Source organism: Vanessa cardui, chromosome 26, assembly GCF_905220365.1.
Source record: "Vanessa cardui chromosome 26, ilVanCard2.1, whole genome shotgun sequence".
NCBI lineage: Eukaryota > Metazoa > Arthropoda > Insecta > Lepidoptera > Nymphalidae > Vanessa > Vanessa cardui.
In genome coordinates this window covers 7,492,772-7,505,666 of record NC_061148.1, presented here as the reverse complement: position 1 = coordinate 7,505,666, position 12,895 = coordinate 7,492,772, and the positions used below count along the sequence as shown (strand labels likewise).

General features: G+C 31.4%; 1 protein-coding gene across 1 annotated transcript in view; it reads left to right on the top strand.

Annotated features, from left to right (window-relative positions):
• The first annotated feature begins 1,071 nt into the window (after nucleotides 1-1,071).
• The window catches only part of LOC124540839 (homeobox protein OTX1-like), a 63,204-nt gene continuing 51,380 nt past the window's right edge, over nucleotides 1,072-12,895 (top strand). The window contains exon 1 of the mRNA XM_047118565.1: nucleotides 1,072-1,475. The gene's annotated coding sequence lies outside the window, so the exon portion shown is untranslated. The remainder of the gene's footprint in view (nucleotides 1,476-12,895) is intronic.

The window sequence follows — 12,895 nt, the reverse complement described above, 5'->3', positions numbered from 1 at the left end:
GACTCCAAATAAAATTGGGATAAGGCAAGGAGGATGATGATGCTCGTTGTTACAAGATGTCTGTGTGTGTGACTAATGCAAGAATAATAAGAACCAAAAACTACTAATTAGATTTTATTTGTGTGGAAGGGCGCGCCTTCATAAATGGACAGATGTATAAGTACCCACTTATGTCTAACTAGTAGGTAGGATATCGATTGGGGATGTATGTATTTAATTGTCATTATTTTTTTTAATTATTATAGTTATATGACTTTCTGAAACAATAAAAAAATATTTAATAAAAGCTTAAGACATGTATTTCATGAAGACTCTTTTACAAAATCAAATACATTCTGTGAATAATTTATATCTGTGCAGTTTTTTTTTTAATAATAATAGGTATACGGTTTTATAGTCATTTAATGACATTTTTTTTAATGACATTTGTTTTAAATTCAAGTTCTAGCAAAATATTGCCAAATAAATAAACTCAATAATTATAATTCACGAAATCTCGTCATCTTATTAGTAATTATTTAAGAATGTTTGTTGAAGACACAAAAGTAAATTATGTATAGAGTGTTGTGTGATGCAGACGGTATTTTTTTCTGCTGACTGTGCGTCATAAAATAAGAAACACTTACCGTGACCTCGCAAAACATAATATTAAATGACTATGAAAACTAAAGGGTTATCTATCTCTACAAAAAAGAGCAAGTTCATCAGACAGCCTTTGTCTTGGGTGGTCCGATAATAATTACAAATAAGACAATACCTTATACAACAACAATATTTTTCAAGTTTTTTTGATATTTCAGGTTTCAAAAGCAATTTCTCAACATAGCTATAAAATAATTAGTCAGAAGTGTGAAGTCTGGCACGTGTCAGCGCTCCCGTAACGCCCTTAAAACAAAGACCAAATCAACAATACACGGGCCACCTACAACAATCACACCCATTATTACACCCACATAAAACTAGTAATTCCACGACAGGTAACCGAAAACGGTCGCCAAAAAGATAAAAATAGATAGCAATAGATAATAAACAAACGTTTTTTCTCCTTTTTACCTGAAAAAGTATAGGGGTGGGGCGGAGACGCGAGGGGCGACGCCGCGCGGCAGTCGGACCGTAGCCGCGAGCGCGCCTGTGTCGACTTCCCGCGCACCACAGAACTACTCAAAATTCGAACGCATAGCGCGCTGAGTGCAATTTGTTTACTTTTTTTTTTCCATTCCTCGAGCGGCCTAAACTGACAACGAATTTATTCACAGATAATAAATATAATATTATATTTGTTGGACTCTTCAAGGACGTGTAATTAGGAAATTTGATGGCGATTAAGTGAGTTTTTTTTTAATATCGATAAGATAATTGTATAGAAACGTCACGTTCGTGGCGTGGTCGTGCGAAGTGATCGATTAATTAAAGGAATTTTTTTGGTCAAGTGCAGTTACAAGTGCCCGTTCTAGTTTGGATTATAGTGTGCGAAGGTAAGATACTATTTAATCTATATGATAATATTAAAAAAAGAAAATTAAAAAGTTTCTGAACGCAATACTATTTTTTTGTAAATCGATAAAGTAACCGCGTATAGTACATTGACCTTTCGTGTTATTGTGTCAATACCCGACTGAAGAAAGTTCTTTCATAATAAAACCAATCTCAGTATATCATGATTATATCGTAAAATTTTTATTTGCATTTACCCACTTTATAATATAATTTAATAACAAATATTTAACAACTGGTTTGTTGTACTTAATATTAGTTTTATGATAACATAAATGATAAGTTATGTAATCACAGCTTATAAAACTTTAATGCTGAATGCGCTTTGACTGTTACCATTAAAAAATATAATACGCCTTTGAATTTTTAAATATCGTTCTATTTTTAAACATTAATTATATCCGTACACGCAAGAAGCCCATGAATATCGAAATCATTTAATTTCTGAGGCTATAATAGTAGTTAAATTGTTATTGTAATTTTAACAACAATAACTAAAGAAATTAAATTACATTTAAATGAAGAGAATTAATTATGTTTTATACTCTTGTAATTACTCGTAACCACTGCTTATAACCTATAATTCTATGTCCACCTAGATAGATAACTTATCATAACTACAAAAGAAAATGACTACTTGATAAAAATAACATTACAAAATTTATAGCTTAAATATGTTATAAAAACGAATCGACCACAGGAAATGTAGCCGGCGACATTATTTATTTCTTTTTAATGCGTGGAAAGAGGTTTTATTAGTGTTATTCTTATTTATGCCTAGCGGAACCTTTTGTGTATTGAAATAAATAATTCTAGTTTATGCCAACTATTCGGACGCGTTCAATTAATTTGTTAAGAAATAATCGCAAGACCTCCCGAACATCGAGCGCTACCAAGAATTACCATACCGTGAGAAATAATCACACCATGCATTCCTTGAAGCTACCACCTGTTGCCAGCGTCGCTGCTTTGTTTCGCAAGACCTCCCGAACATCGAGCGCTACCAAGAATCACCATACCGTGGGGACCATTCAGTGATTTACCGATTTCGTATATAAATATGTAATTCAGACTACAGAACTTCACTTTTTGTTCTAACATCGAACAGACTGTCACGTATATTATAAATTAGAAATAATTAATTGTTAAATTAAATTATTTAAATAAACGTATAAGTTAAATTCGTTCGGTTTCATTCTGCATCCTCAACGGCAGCCCTACGTAATTGGCGCAGTCGGTAGGATGCTCGCGGAACGTTTCGCGTAGAAGATTTCCGTAATCGCGTGAAGCCCCGCCGTAGCTTGTCTAGCTGCTGCATCCGTAGCATCCGAATCTACGAGTAGTGCTGCACGAGAGGTATCCAGACATCGATAACGCAGAGAGACCGAAACATGTTCATGTGAGTACACTAGATTCTTTTTAGTGGTTGCTCAATCCTAGCCTAACTAACCTGTGTGTTAATAAAATTTGCCAAGATTTTTCATTTAAGAAAATCGAAGGAACCTAGGATAGTTATTAGTAGTAGGCAAACTTTCGTAGATAATAGAAGAGATATTAGTTTAAGTAGTATAGAAGAACAAACGGAAATGTCTGAGTTAGACACCATTTATAAAGCCTTAAGGTTGGTACCCGAGTTCGACGGGAACCCAAATGTACTTACTAGATTTTTAAAATTATGTGATCAATTGGTAGGACAGTTTTGTAGTGATAGTAGTAGTGAATTAAGTAGGTGTGCTCTTCTCAACGGAATTCTTAACAAAGTAACAGGCTCTGCTGCTCGCTTAATTAATTCTAATGGGATTCCATCCGACTGGCAAGGCATTCGAACTGCTTTAGTGAACAACTTCGCGGACCAACGAGATGAAACCGCTCTATATAACGATTTAGCTATTTTATCGCAAGGTTCAAAATCCGGGAACCCACCCCCTACGAACTACTTTAAATCTAAAGAAGTAAATTACAATAGTTTCATTGACAATTCTATATACGATGAATATGCCGATTATTACGATCCTTATTTAACAGAGCACCTATTGCAGGAATATATACTAGATCACCGTAAGCGAATGTTAAAGGTATACGAAATCATTAATGAAACCGCCCTTCAGCGTCGTACTGAAATAACCGAGAACATTAATAGAAATGGCATAAAAAATAAAACATATGCACCTGATCAACGAATCTATGTCAGAAATCCCCTAGCTAATAGACAGAAATTAGCTGCCCGCTATACGAACGATACGGTTGTAACAGATTTACCTATACATATTTATACAAAGAGAAAGAGAGGACCCGTACCCAAGTCGCGCCTGAAACGGGTACCTAATCTCCGGAAATTTAGATTATACGGACGCACTAAAGAACGAAAATGCCATTGCTATTCTACAAAAGAACGAAAATAACTTAGCCATTGAAATAAATCATCAAATAAGTTTAAGCAAGCAGTGGGCATCTCAGAGTTCAAATGTTACAGATAGGATAGTAGAAAACCAGAGGAAAATAGAGAACATTATTAAAACCATCTTAGATAATGATGTTAGGAAAGAAGAAGATGCAATTAAGTATTTTCATTTAGCCCAGCTACTTACAATACTAGGTGATGACATAGACAATTTGTCACAAGAGTTGTCAAAACTACAGAATCTATTGGCATTCATAAGAGCTAAAAGCATCCATTATTCCGTTCTCGATTACGACACTTATATAGTTATGTTAAATAAACTAAAAGGTTTATACAATTCAAATGTAGTGCTAGATATTAATTTTAGGGAATATTTAGATCTATTAAGATTAGGATATTATTATAAAGATAATGATATAATCTTGGTAATTAAGTTTCCAATCATGAATCCCAATAACTACATCCTTTACAAATTGTCCTTAGCCCCTAATAGTAATGATAAAATTATAATCCCTACCTATCCATACGTAGCAATTCACGAGAAAGATCTACTGTATATAGAGACAGAATGTCCGAAGTACAGTCACGGTCATCTTTGCGAGGACAACTTAAACCGACACTATGGAGAGCAAACGAGCTGCATTCAACATCTTATACTCCAGCAACATATCCATGAAACCTGTCGGGTTACTCCAGTAATCTTATCTTCTCAAGCCATGGAACAATTGGATGATCGTCACTATGTTCTGAGCTTTCCCAACTTAACGAAAGTTCATTTAACCTGTTCTCAAGATCAATACAAAAACCTTCTCGGAAGCTATCTAGCTGAAATACCTAAAGGGTGTGCTCTACAAACGTCCATCTTCACCATCACTAACCACCATGATCAAGTAAAAGGACAAGTTTTGAAAATGTTGAATATAGAATATAGTAATGAAGATCCATACAAAGCGACAGCGAAGAACATCTTGAAATTGAACAGTATAGATTTGACTCACTTACATTCAACCAATACCAGGATTGCCTCTCAAGAACCAGTGACTTTGGAATTGTCGAACTTAGACACGCTCTATCACACGACTATACCTGTCTACCTACTCATCGGTGCATCAGTACTCACTATTAGCATCGTCCTCATTCGTCGCAAATGTATGCATTTAAGAAATACCAACCAGAAGGACAATGAGGCAACCAGAACACAAGAAGTCCAGGACAGCCCCAGAGATCCTATGTCTCTATCAGCACTATTTTCGACAAAAGTCTCCAAATAGCTGCTGATCCTGCGGAGGGAGTTGTTAAGAAATAATCGCAAGACCTCCCGAACATCGAGCGCTACCAAGAATTACCATACCGTGAGAAATAATCACACCATGCATTCCTTGAAGCTACCACCTGTTGCCAGCGTCGCTGCTTTGTTTCGCAAGACCTCCCGAACATCGAGCGCTACCAAGAATCACCATACCGTGGGGACCATTCAGTGATTTACCGATTTCGTATATAAATATGTAATTCAGACTACAGAACTTCACTTTTTGTTCTAACATCGAACAGACTGTCACGTATATTATAAATTAGAAATAATTAATTGTTAAATTAAATTATTTAAATAAACGTATAAGTTAAATTCGTTCGGTTTCATTCTGCATCCTCAACGGCAGCCCTACGTAATTAATTCGTAAATATTGATTTCAAATAATATTCAAATATTATCTAGGTTTTTTTGTTCAGTAAAATATATTATACTTAAATGTATACTTTAATGTCTTTAAAAATATTTAAAGATTTAAAACACATATATTTATTTATGGGTTTTTAACTATTATGTCTATAAAGGAACGTTATACTGAATCGGTAGGAAGATACGAGTTTCGATTTTATTCTGTGGAATGCCGTCGGTTAAGTCAGGTACGCCTTTAGTTTAATTGTGATTATGACATTACCTAAATAATAACTAAATACGGCAATTTTATAGTATATAGTTTATATTGAAATTATTATTTTGAATTAAGATTATTTTATTTTATCATAAAGTTTTAAAGAATAGTAGTGTTCAATTTATAATTTAAAACTGAAAAAATGGCTTGCATGGTAATTTTAAGTTAATTGATTATTTATTAAATTTATAGATTTATATTAATGATAATATACATTCTCTAGCTGAAGTGTCTACATATTGTACAAGTATAATATTAAACAAATATTTCGTGCTTATAAAATACTTAATTACACTAAGGTACAATCCTTTTCTAGAACCTTTGACCTTAAAGGGAATTTAAAAAGTTAATTTATTAATTTAACTAAACATTATTTGTAAGTATATATAATATATTACAAGTGGTATATAATCAACTCGCTAAATAAGTGATGTAAAATTAAAACAAATGACGATACGATCGGCAGGCGTGAAATATCGAAATTGATCGGTTTTGAAAACAATGTATAAGTATGTAATTAATAAAATAAACAGAGTTTCATTTATTATCATGAATAGGTTTTTCTTATTCTTATAATATTATAAAGTACAGAAGGATATATACCTAGTGTTTGTACTTAAATCATTTTATACTTAAGTACATGGAAATAGGTTGCGGCGGCAGTGAGTTTTTGAAGAGCTAAATGTTTTGAGCCGGTCCAAGTCAATGGTATAGATAATTAACATTTGCAAAAACCACAGATACATAATATATAAAATAGGTTATATACCTATATCGATAAATTGTCACTGTCAATTCTAAAATTGTTTAAATGAATTAGTCTATTAATTTTGGTACAAATAAAAGCCAAAAAAAATATAGTCTATTGAATTTATAATTTATATGGTATAAATTAAATTAATAATATATGTAGGTAACGATATCTAAGTGCAATTGTTTATGTGTAATTAAATATTGTGACACTTTATATTTATAGTAAAAAAAATTAAGTATTCAGGTATATCTGTTTTTTATTTAAATAAAATATGACGAAAGTCCGATATTTGTACCTTTAAAATATATTTTATACTAACATACAGATAATTTCTAAATTCTATTAACTTAAATATAAATAAATAATAATATTCAGGCTTATAATAATATTAATCACAAAGTAAGTAAAGTAATAAATAATAAGTATAGCCTAACGTGAATTACTACATAAAAAAGACTTGACACTGCAATTAGTGTACCTATTTTCGTCTTAACATTTCATTATACATTAATAGTAGGCAGTTAAAATCAAATTACGCAATTTAAAACAATGACTTACGATATTTCTTTCCACGATTATCGATGGTGTATACTTTGGCTGCGATAGCCTACCCCATAACAATGTCACCACCCCAAGGGGCGTGGTTCGGCCACGCCTCTATAATTTATGAATTTTACCCCACTTTACTTGACTTAAACCTGAAGTAAGATATTTTGACGTGGATTTTCTTTTTTTACCTTTATCATTTTTAAATGTTAAAAAAAGCTACGTAATTTTTTTGTATTATCTGTTCTATTTTAAATTAATTCTTTTTGTTATATAGGTAAGTACAACTTAAACTGTTCCGATTATATTTTTCAAATATGGAAACACAGAATAATTGTCATTTTTCGGGATAAATGACCTATTGAATGAAATCCTTACGCGGAACGTGTTCAGATCTTCATTCTTCAGCTCACCTTATGTTCCTTGACAGTAGGTATTTTAATTGTTGTTTGAAATCGAATAGTTCGGTAAGAAAGAAAATATAAGATGTTATTACATAGAAGAATTATTATACCTACTATAGGTACTTATGTCGTGTTAAATATTTTGATTTATGATTTGGCTTAGACAATTATGAAATAAGAAATATATATGAAATAAATACTTTATCATAGTAATAAAGATAATCTTAATATTTGGGTTTTTCGCCAATTTTTTTTTAAATTATTACACCGTGTGTACCTACTTAGTAGGTATATAGGTACATATTAAGATTAACATAGAGATGTCTTGATTGTCTCTCTAGTTGGCTGAAGAGAGCACAAATTATATCGTAAAAAAAAAACAACTGACATTTCAAATTCCTCGTGCAAAACAAGAACTTAAAATGTCAGCTATTCTCCGCCATTTTTGCTCATAGCGACGTTATTACTTGTGAATTGAATCAAAGTTACACGTAATCTCGTGCTCTTTTCTATGTTGTATAAAACTCATAATAATGAAACAATTACATATATAACGATGATTTAGAATTTACATACCTACCTTATATACCTACATACAAAAACAATAATAGTTTTATTTATATAGTTGGGTTGCTCGTACTATCTACAAGAATCAATTCGTAGAGGGAAATACCCATTAACCAATTATAAAGATTACTTTAATACATGTAATGATTAATTAAATTTATTTGTACAATTATTATATTGATAGCAACATGCTAAATTTGAAACCCCTAATATTATAGTTACTGAGATAGAGCTACTTTGGTTTGAAAATATAAATCCCATTAAATCACTATCCCGTGGGAATTTTGAAAAATCCCTTATTAGTGAAATTCTAGGCTACTCAATGTATACGTGTGCCAGATTTCAAGTCTCTAGGTCCAGTGGTTTAGGCTGTGCGTTGTCTGTCAGTCACTCAGAAACGGAAGAGTTTTATATATATTTATTATGATCCACCGGATAAAAATTAAAACAACGAAAAAAAAGAAAAAGATAAAGCCAAGCCAAGCTAGTCCTTACTTATATTATAAATACGAAAATAAGTAAAGTCTGTCGAATTGTCGAACACCTGAAATTTAACCCCTAAAACACGAAAGAAGCGGCAGACAACTACTTATATAATAGTAACAACCTGTGTCCCACTGCTGGGCTTAGGCCTAATATTTCTTTGAACAGAAAGTAATCACCTAATTCCATCACACTGCTCCAATGTACGTTGGTTTCAGACATAGCAGGATTTCGTTGAAATGAAACACATGCAGGTTCACGATGTTTTCCTTCACCGTCGAACTCGCTATGAATTAAAAACACAAATTAAGCACATGAAAAGCCTACTTGATCGATAGCACACCTTGGAAATGAAACGATCGCCTCCTGGCTATTTCACCTCATATTAAATTGTTAATATAATATATGAGACAAACAAAAACAAACTCGCTGAGTTTCTTTCGCCAGTTCTTCTCAGGTCAGGGTATTTTCTTTTCCGAACCGGTGGTAGTGTTTTAATTGACTATCAATAAGAAAGTGTAATGCTTCTATATTGAATAAAGTTGTTTGAGTTTGTCAATCATCGGTTAAGATGAACGCGTTCTAACCACTAGGCGATCTCGGTTCACTAATTATATATAATTATGCTAACGTAGCAGATGTCGTACGATATCCTGGCGCTGATAAAGAGATAAAAAACCTTAGATGTACCTACGGATTTCAGGCGATTGCTTAATAAAACAGCTATATTGTGCAACATTAAGAGTTTATTATTAATATATATTTATTTATAATACAACACTGTTACTATTGGTAACTTATTTCCACTTTAGTTTAGCTTCCAAAGTTTCGATAACAGTTTTATTGAATAAAAACCATGGTTTCTAAAATCCATAGTGAATATCACAGATTATACAAGCTCTCGACCAATGACATCGCGCCAATTTTACGTCAAATGTTTATTATTTGGTTATTTTCCTCTTATGTATATAGTATAGTATAGTCGAATAGAGTATAGATACTTTTCTAGAATTTGTCTGAGAGTTTCGTAAAACGACAATAAAGATATTTATAAAAGAGATTTTACAGTAATATCATATGTATGATCAGTTTTCTACAGATTTTTTTATCTTTGCCGTTTCATAAATTTAAATAATTTGTAAATAATACACTATTAAAGAAGGCATATTATTTGATGCAAGATTATGCAGACGATAAAAAAACGTTTAAATACTTGTTGACTTCCAGGCAGGATAAATTATTACATACATATAATATGTAATTAACTAATATGACTGTATTTTTAAATGTTGAAAAATTACTTATGAGTCTTGCTAGTTCTTCGCGGTAGCATCTACTTTCCAAACCGGTGGTAGCTTCACTTAAAATAGTTGTTGACGATTCAAAAGTTCTTGTAAAAGCCTACTTGAATAAAGTACATTTTGATATTTTTGGTGTCTTCAGCAGTGTATCAATGAGCGCTGAATATGATGATGAAGGGATAAGGCAAGATCTTACCACGATACTACTTAATGATATTACAATATTTGTTATTTCGAAGTTATCTTTGGGTAAAACCGTAATTATATTGTGCAGAACTGACTCGATATAGATAAAGCTTATCACTTTAAGTCACAATAAATTGATTATAGATTGACCTAGGATGTAATCACGATGACTAATTGGTAATGTTTTATTATAAAAATATTCCATACAACCATACAAATTATTAATAGTTGGTTGTTCCAAGCAAGTGTATCGAAAGTAAAATGCACTAAGTCAATTTTGCTACGAATTGAAAAGATTGGAATTTCAAAAATCGTTCTTATGTCCTGTTTAGTCTTGGATGATGATCTCTTATTAAAGATAAGGTTTCTTAAGCTTCAATGAGTATGAATTATATAAATGTATACAACATTTAGTAATACTATGCTAAGTAACCAGCGTCTTATCAAAATCCACTTCATAATTTTTGTTGTGATTATTAAATTATTTTTTAAGTAGAATAGGTATACCTATATAGTTACGCTAAAACCACTGGGCGAAAAAAATTTGGTACACAAAATAATAGTCTAGAACCTGAGAAAGGACATAGGCTAATTTAATTAAAAAAAGTTTTGTAAACAAAGAGGTCTCACATCATTGCATTTATAATAATATTATATGTAACAGCTAGTACCTTATAAAAGAAAATAATTAGATTCGAACTATTCAACTACGATTTACAGGACATTTACGTATACGATCTCCCAAGATAAGTATCTCTTGACAAATGGCAGCCAAGATATTCATTGAAAAACAAAAGATTCGTGATGCCTTGTATTCGAATACGTGTTCATTGATAAAAACCCATTCGTTAGGTATATCAAGTAAATTATTTTGTTTTGTTAACTACTGGATTAGAATTATCATCATACCTAAAAACATTATCAGATGTTTCGATAACAGACACGGCCGACGGATTAGCTTACATTCATTCTTTTCGTTATCTGTACCTATTAGGAAAAAATTAAAAATATAATATCTGGCTGGAAATTTGTCTGATAAACATATTAAACCTTTTTTTAAAGCTTTTTCAACTTTTTTACAAATCGTCAGGTTATAACGCACATGTGTGTCCTCAAATACTGATGCTATTTCAATTATGTAATTCCAAATAGTTCGATAGGTTGGCTATTTGACAAGACTGTAGATAGTTCAATTACAGGATTAATGGTTGTGCTTTTCCAAGTCATGGAAATTTGAGAATTTATTAATAGAACTCTTTTTTTTTTAATGACCGTAAGCTGACCAGTATCACATTTTATACGGCCTTATAATATTTAAGCATTAAATAATATGTAGAAAACTATTTAAAGTAAGTACAAACAAATATATAAGTCTTATTATAAATAAACGTAAAATTATCAAGCTTTTCAATGAATTATAAAGATTTAGTTAAAACCGTTTACAATTGAATTGAAATACTTGTATCGTATGAATTAATCTAAATTCTATAAAATTGCTCGCTAATCTGGCAATACTGGCGTATTACGCGTGTTATTTTTTTAATAAAAAAATCGAATCAGAATCGGATTTTATCTGTAATTACCTTAAAACTGATAAACTTCGATAAAATGTTTGGAAACTCGTTGATAACATCGACTTGTCAAAAAATATTGATAATTAACAATTGATGGCACCACTTCTAATCTATTTACCTAATATTTAATCTTCGAACAGATAACGGTAGCTGTGAAAAAATTAACGCATGATTTTTTTTTTTTCGGTGACTAGCAAATGAATTCGTTACAAAGCCAAACTTTTGGTTAATAATTTCATATAATACCTACTAGTGACTCGTTCCGAATTTGTTTATATATATATTAACTTTGTTTTATATTATGTACCTAATGATTTTAGGATAGATACACGGCTGCAAAGCTTATAATCTTGGGTTGTCTTCAGCTAAGAGATTCATTAGTAGCCTGGATTGGGGATGCTTACACTCTTGGGCTTGGTTTTGAGCTCACATTACTAGTAACATATCTTTTACATAAAGATATAGTGCGTTGAGAATAGCAATGTAACTCCAATGTAGTGTAAACTATCACAATAACTAACTAACTATTACAATATGGGAGCATTACATTTTATTGACTGTCAAAAGAAACGCTACAACTGGAAAACAAAATCGCTTGACATGAGGAGAACCGCAGAAATAAATTCAGAGGCTTTTTTGTTTATTAGAGCTTTGTGCAGACTGTATAACATAATGATAATAGCTTTTAATTATTATTCCCTAAGTACGTATTGTTTATGCCTTTGTCAACACAAGTTAAAAAAAAAACTTTTGTATTTTTTTTTAATTTGTCAATTGACACAGCTGGACCATGATCGTGTTTATGTATGAAAAAGTACTTCCTGTGATAAATATCGTCGATAAAATAATTATCATTCATTAATTTAATGTTGTTCATTTATTTACTGATTAATTATCGATTTCGGATTATCTATTCCGTTTGTTATATTTTTCTAGAAATTAGATTGAGAATAAAAAATCCAATATTGAATTAAAATAAGGAAATAAGTTGTATATGAGATTTTTAAGTAGGCTGAGATAAATCTCATTGATAATGGGAGCTGCACATAGAAAATTGACAATGGTCGCATTTTGAAGATCTCTAGCCATAGATGTGTAAGAAAAACAAAGTCGATTGCGATTTACTAAGTTTTTGTGATTTTACAAATATTTAATATTAGAGAGTCGAGAAAAAACACTGGTCGGTTAGAGCTACGGCTGTATAAGAAAAAAGTAAACATTGTTTTTTTTTAAATAAACGCTTAGTTTTTC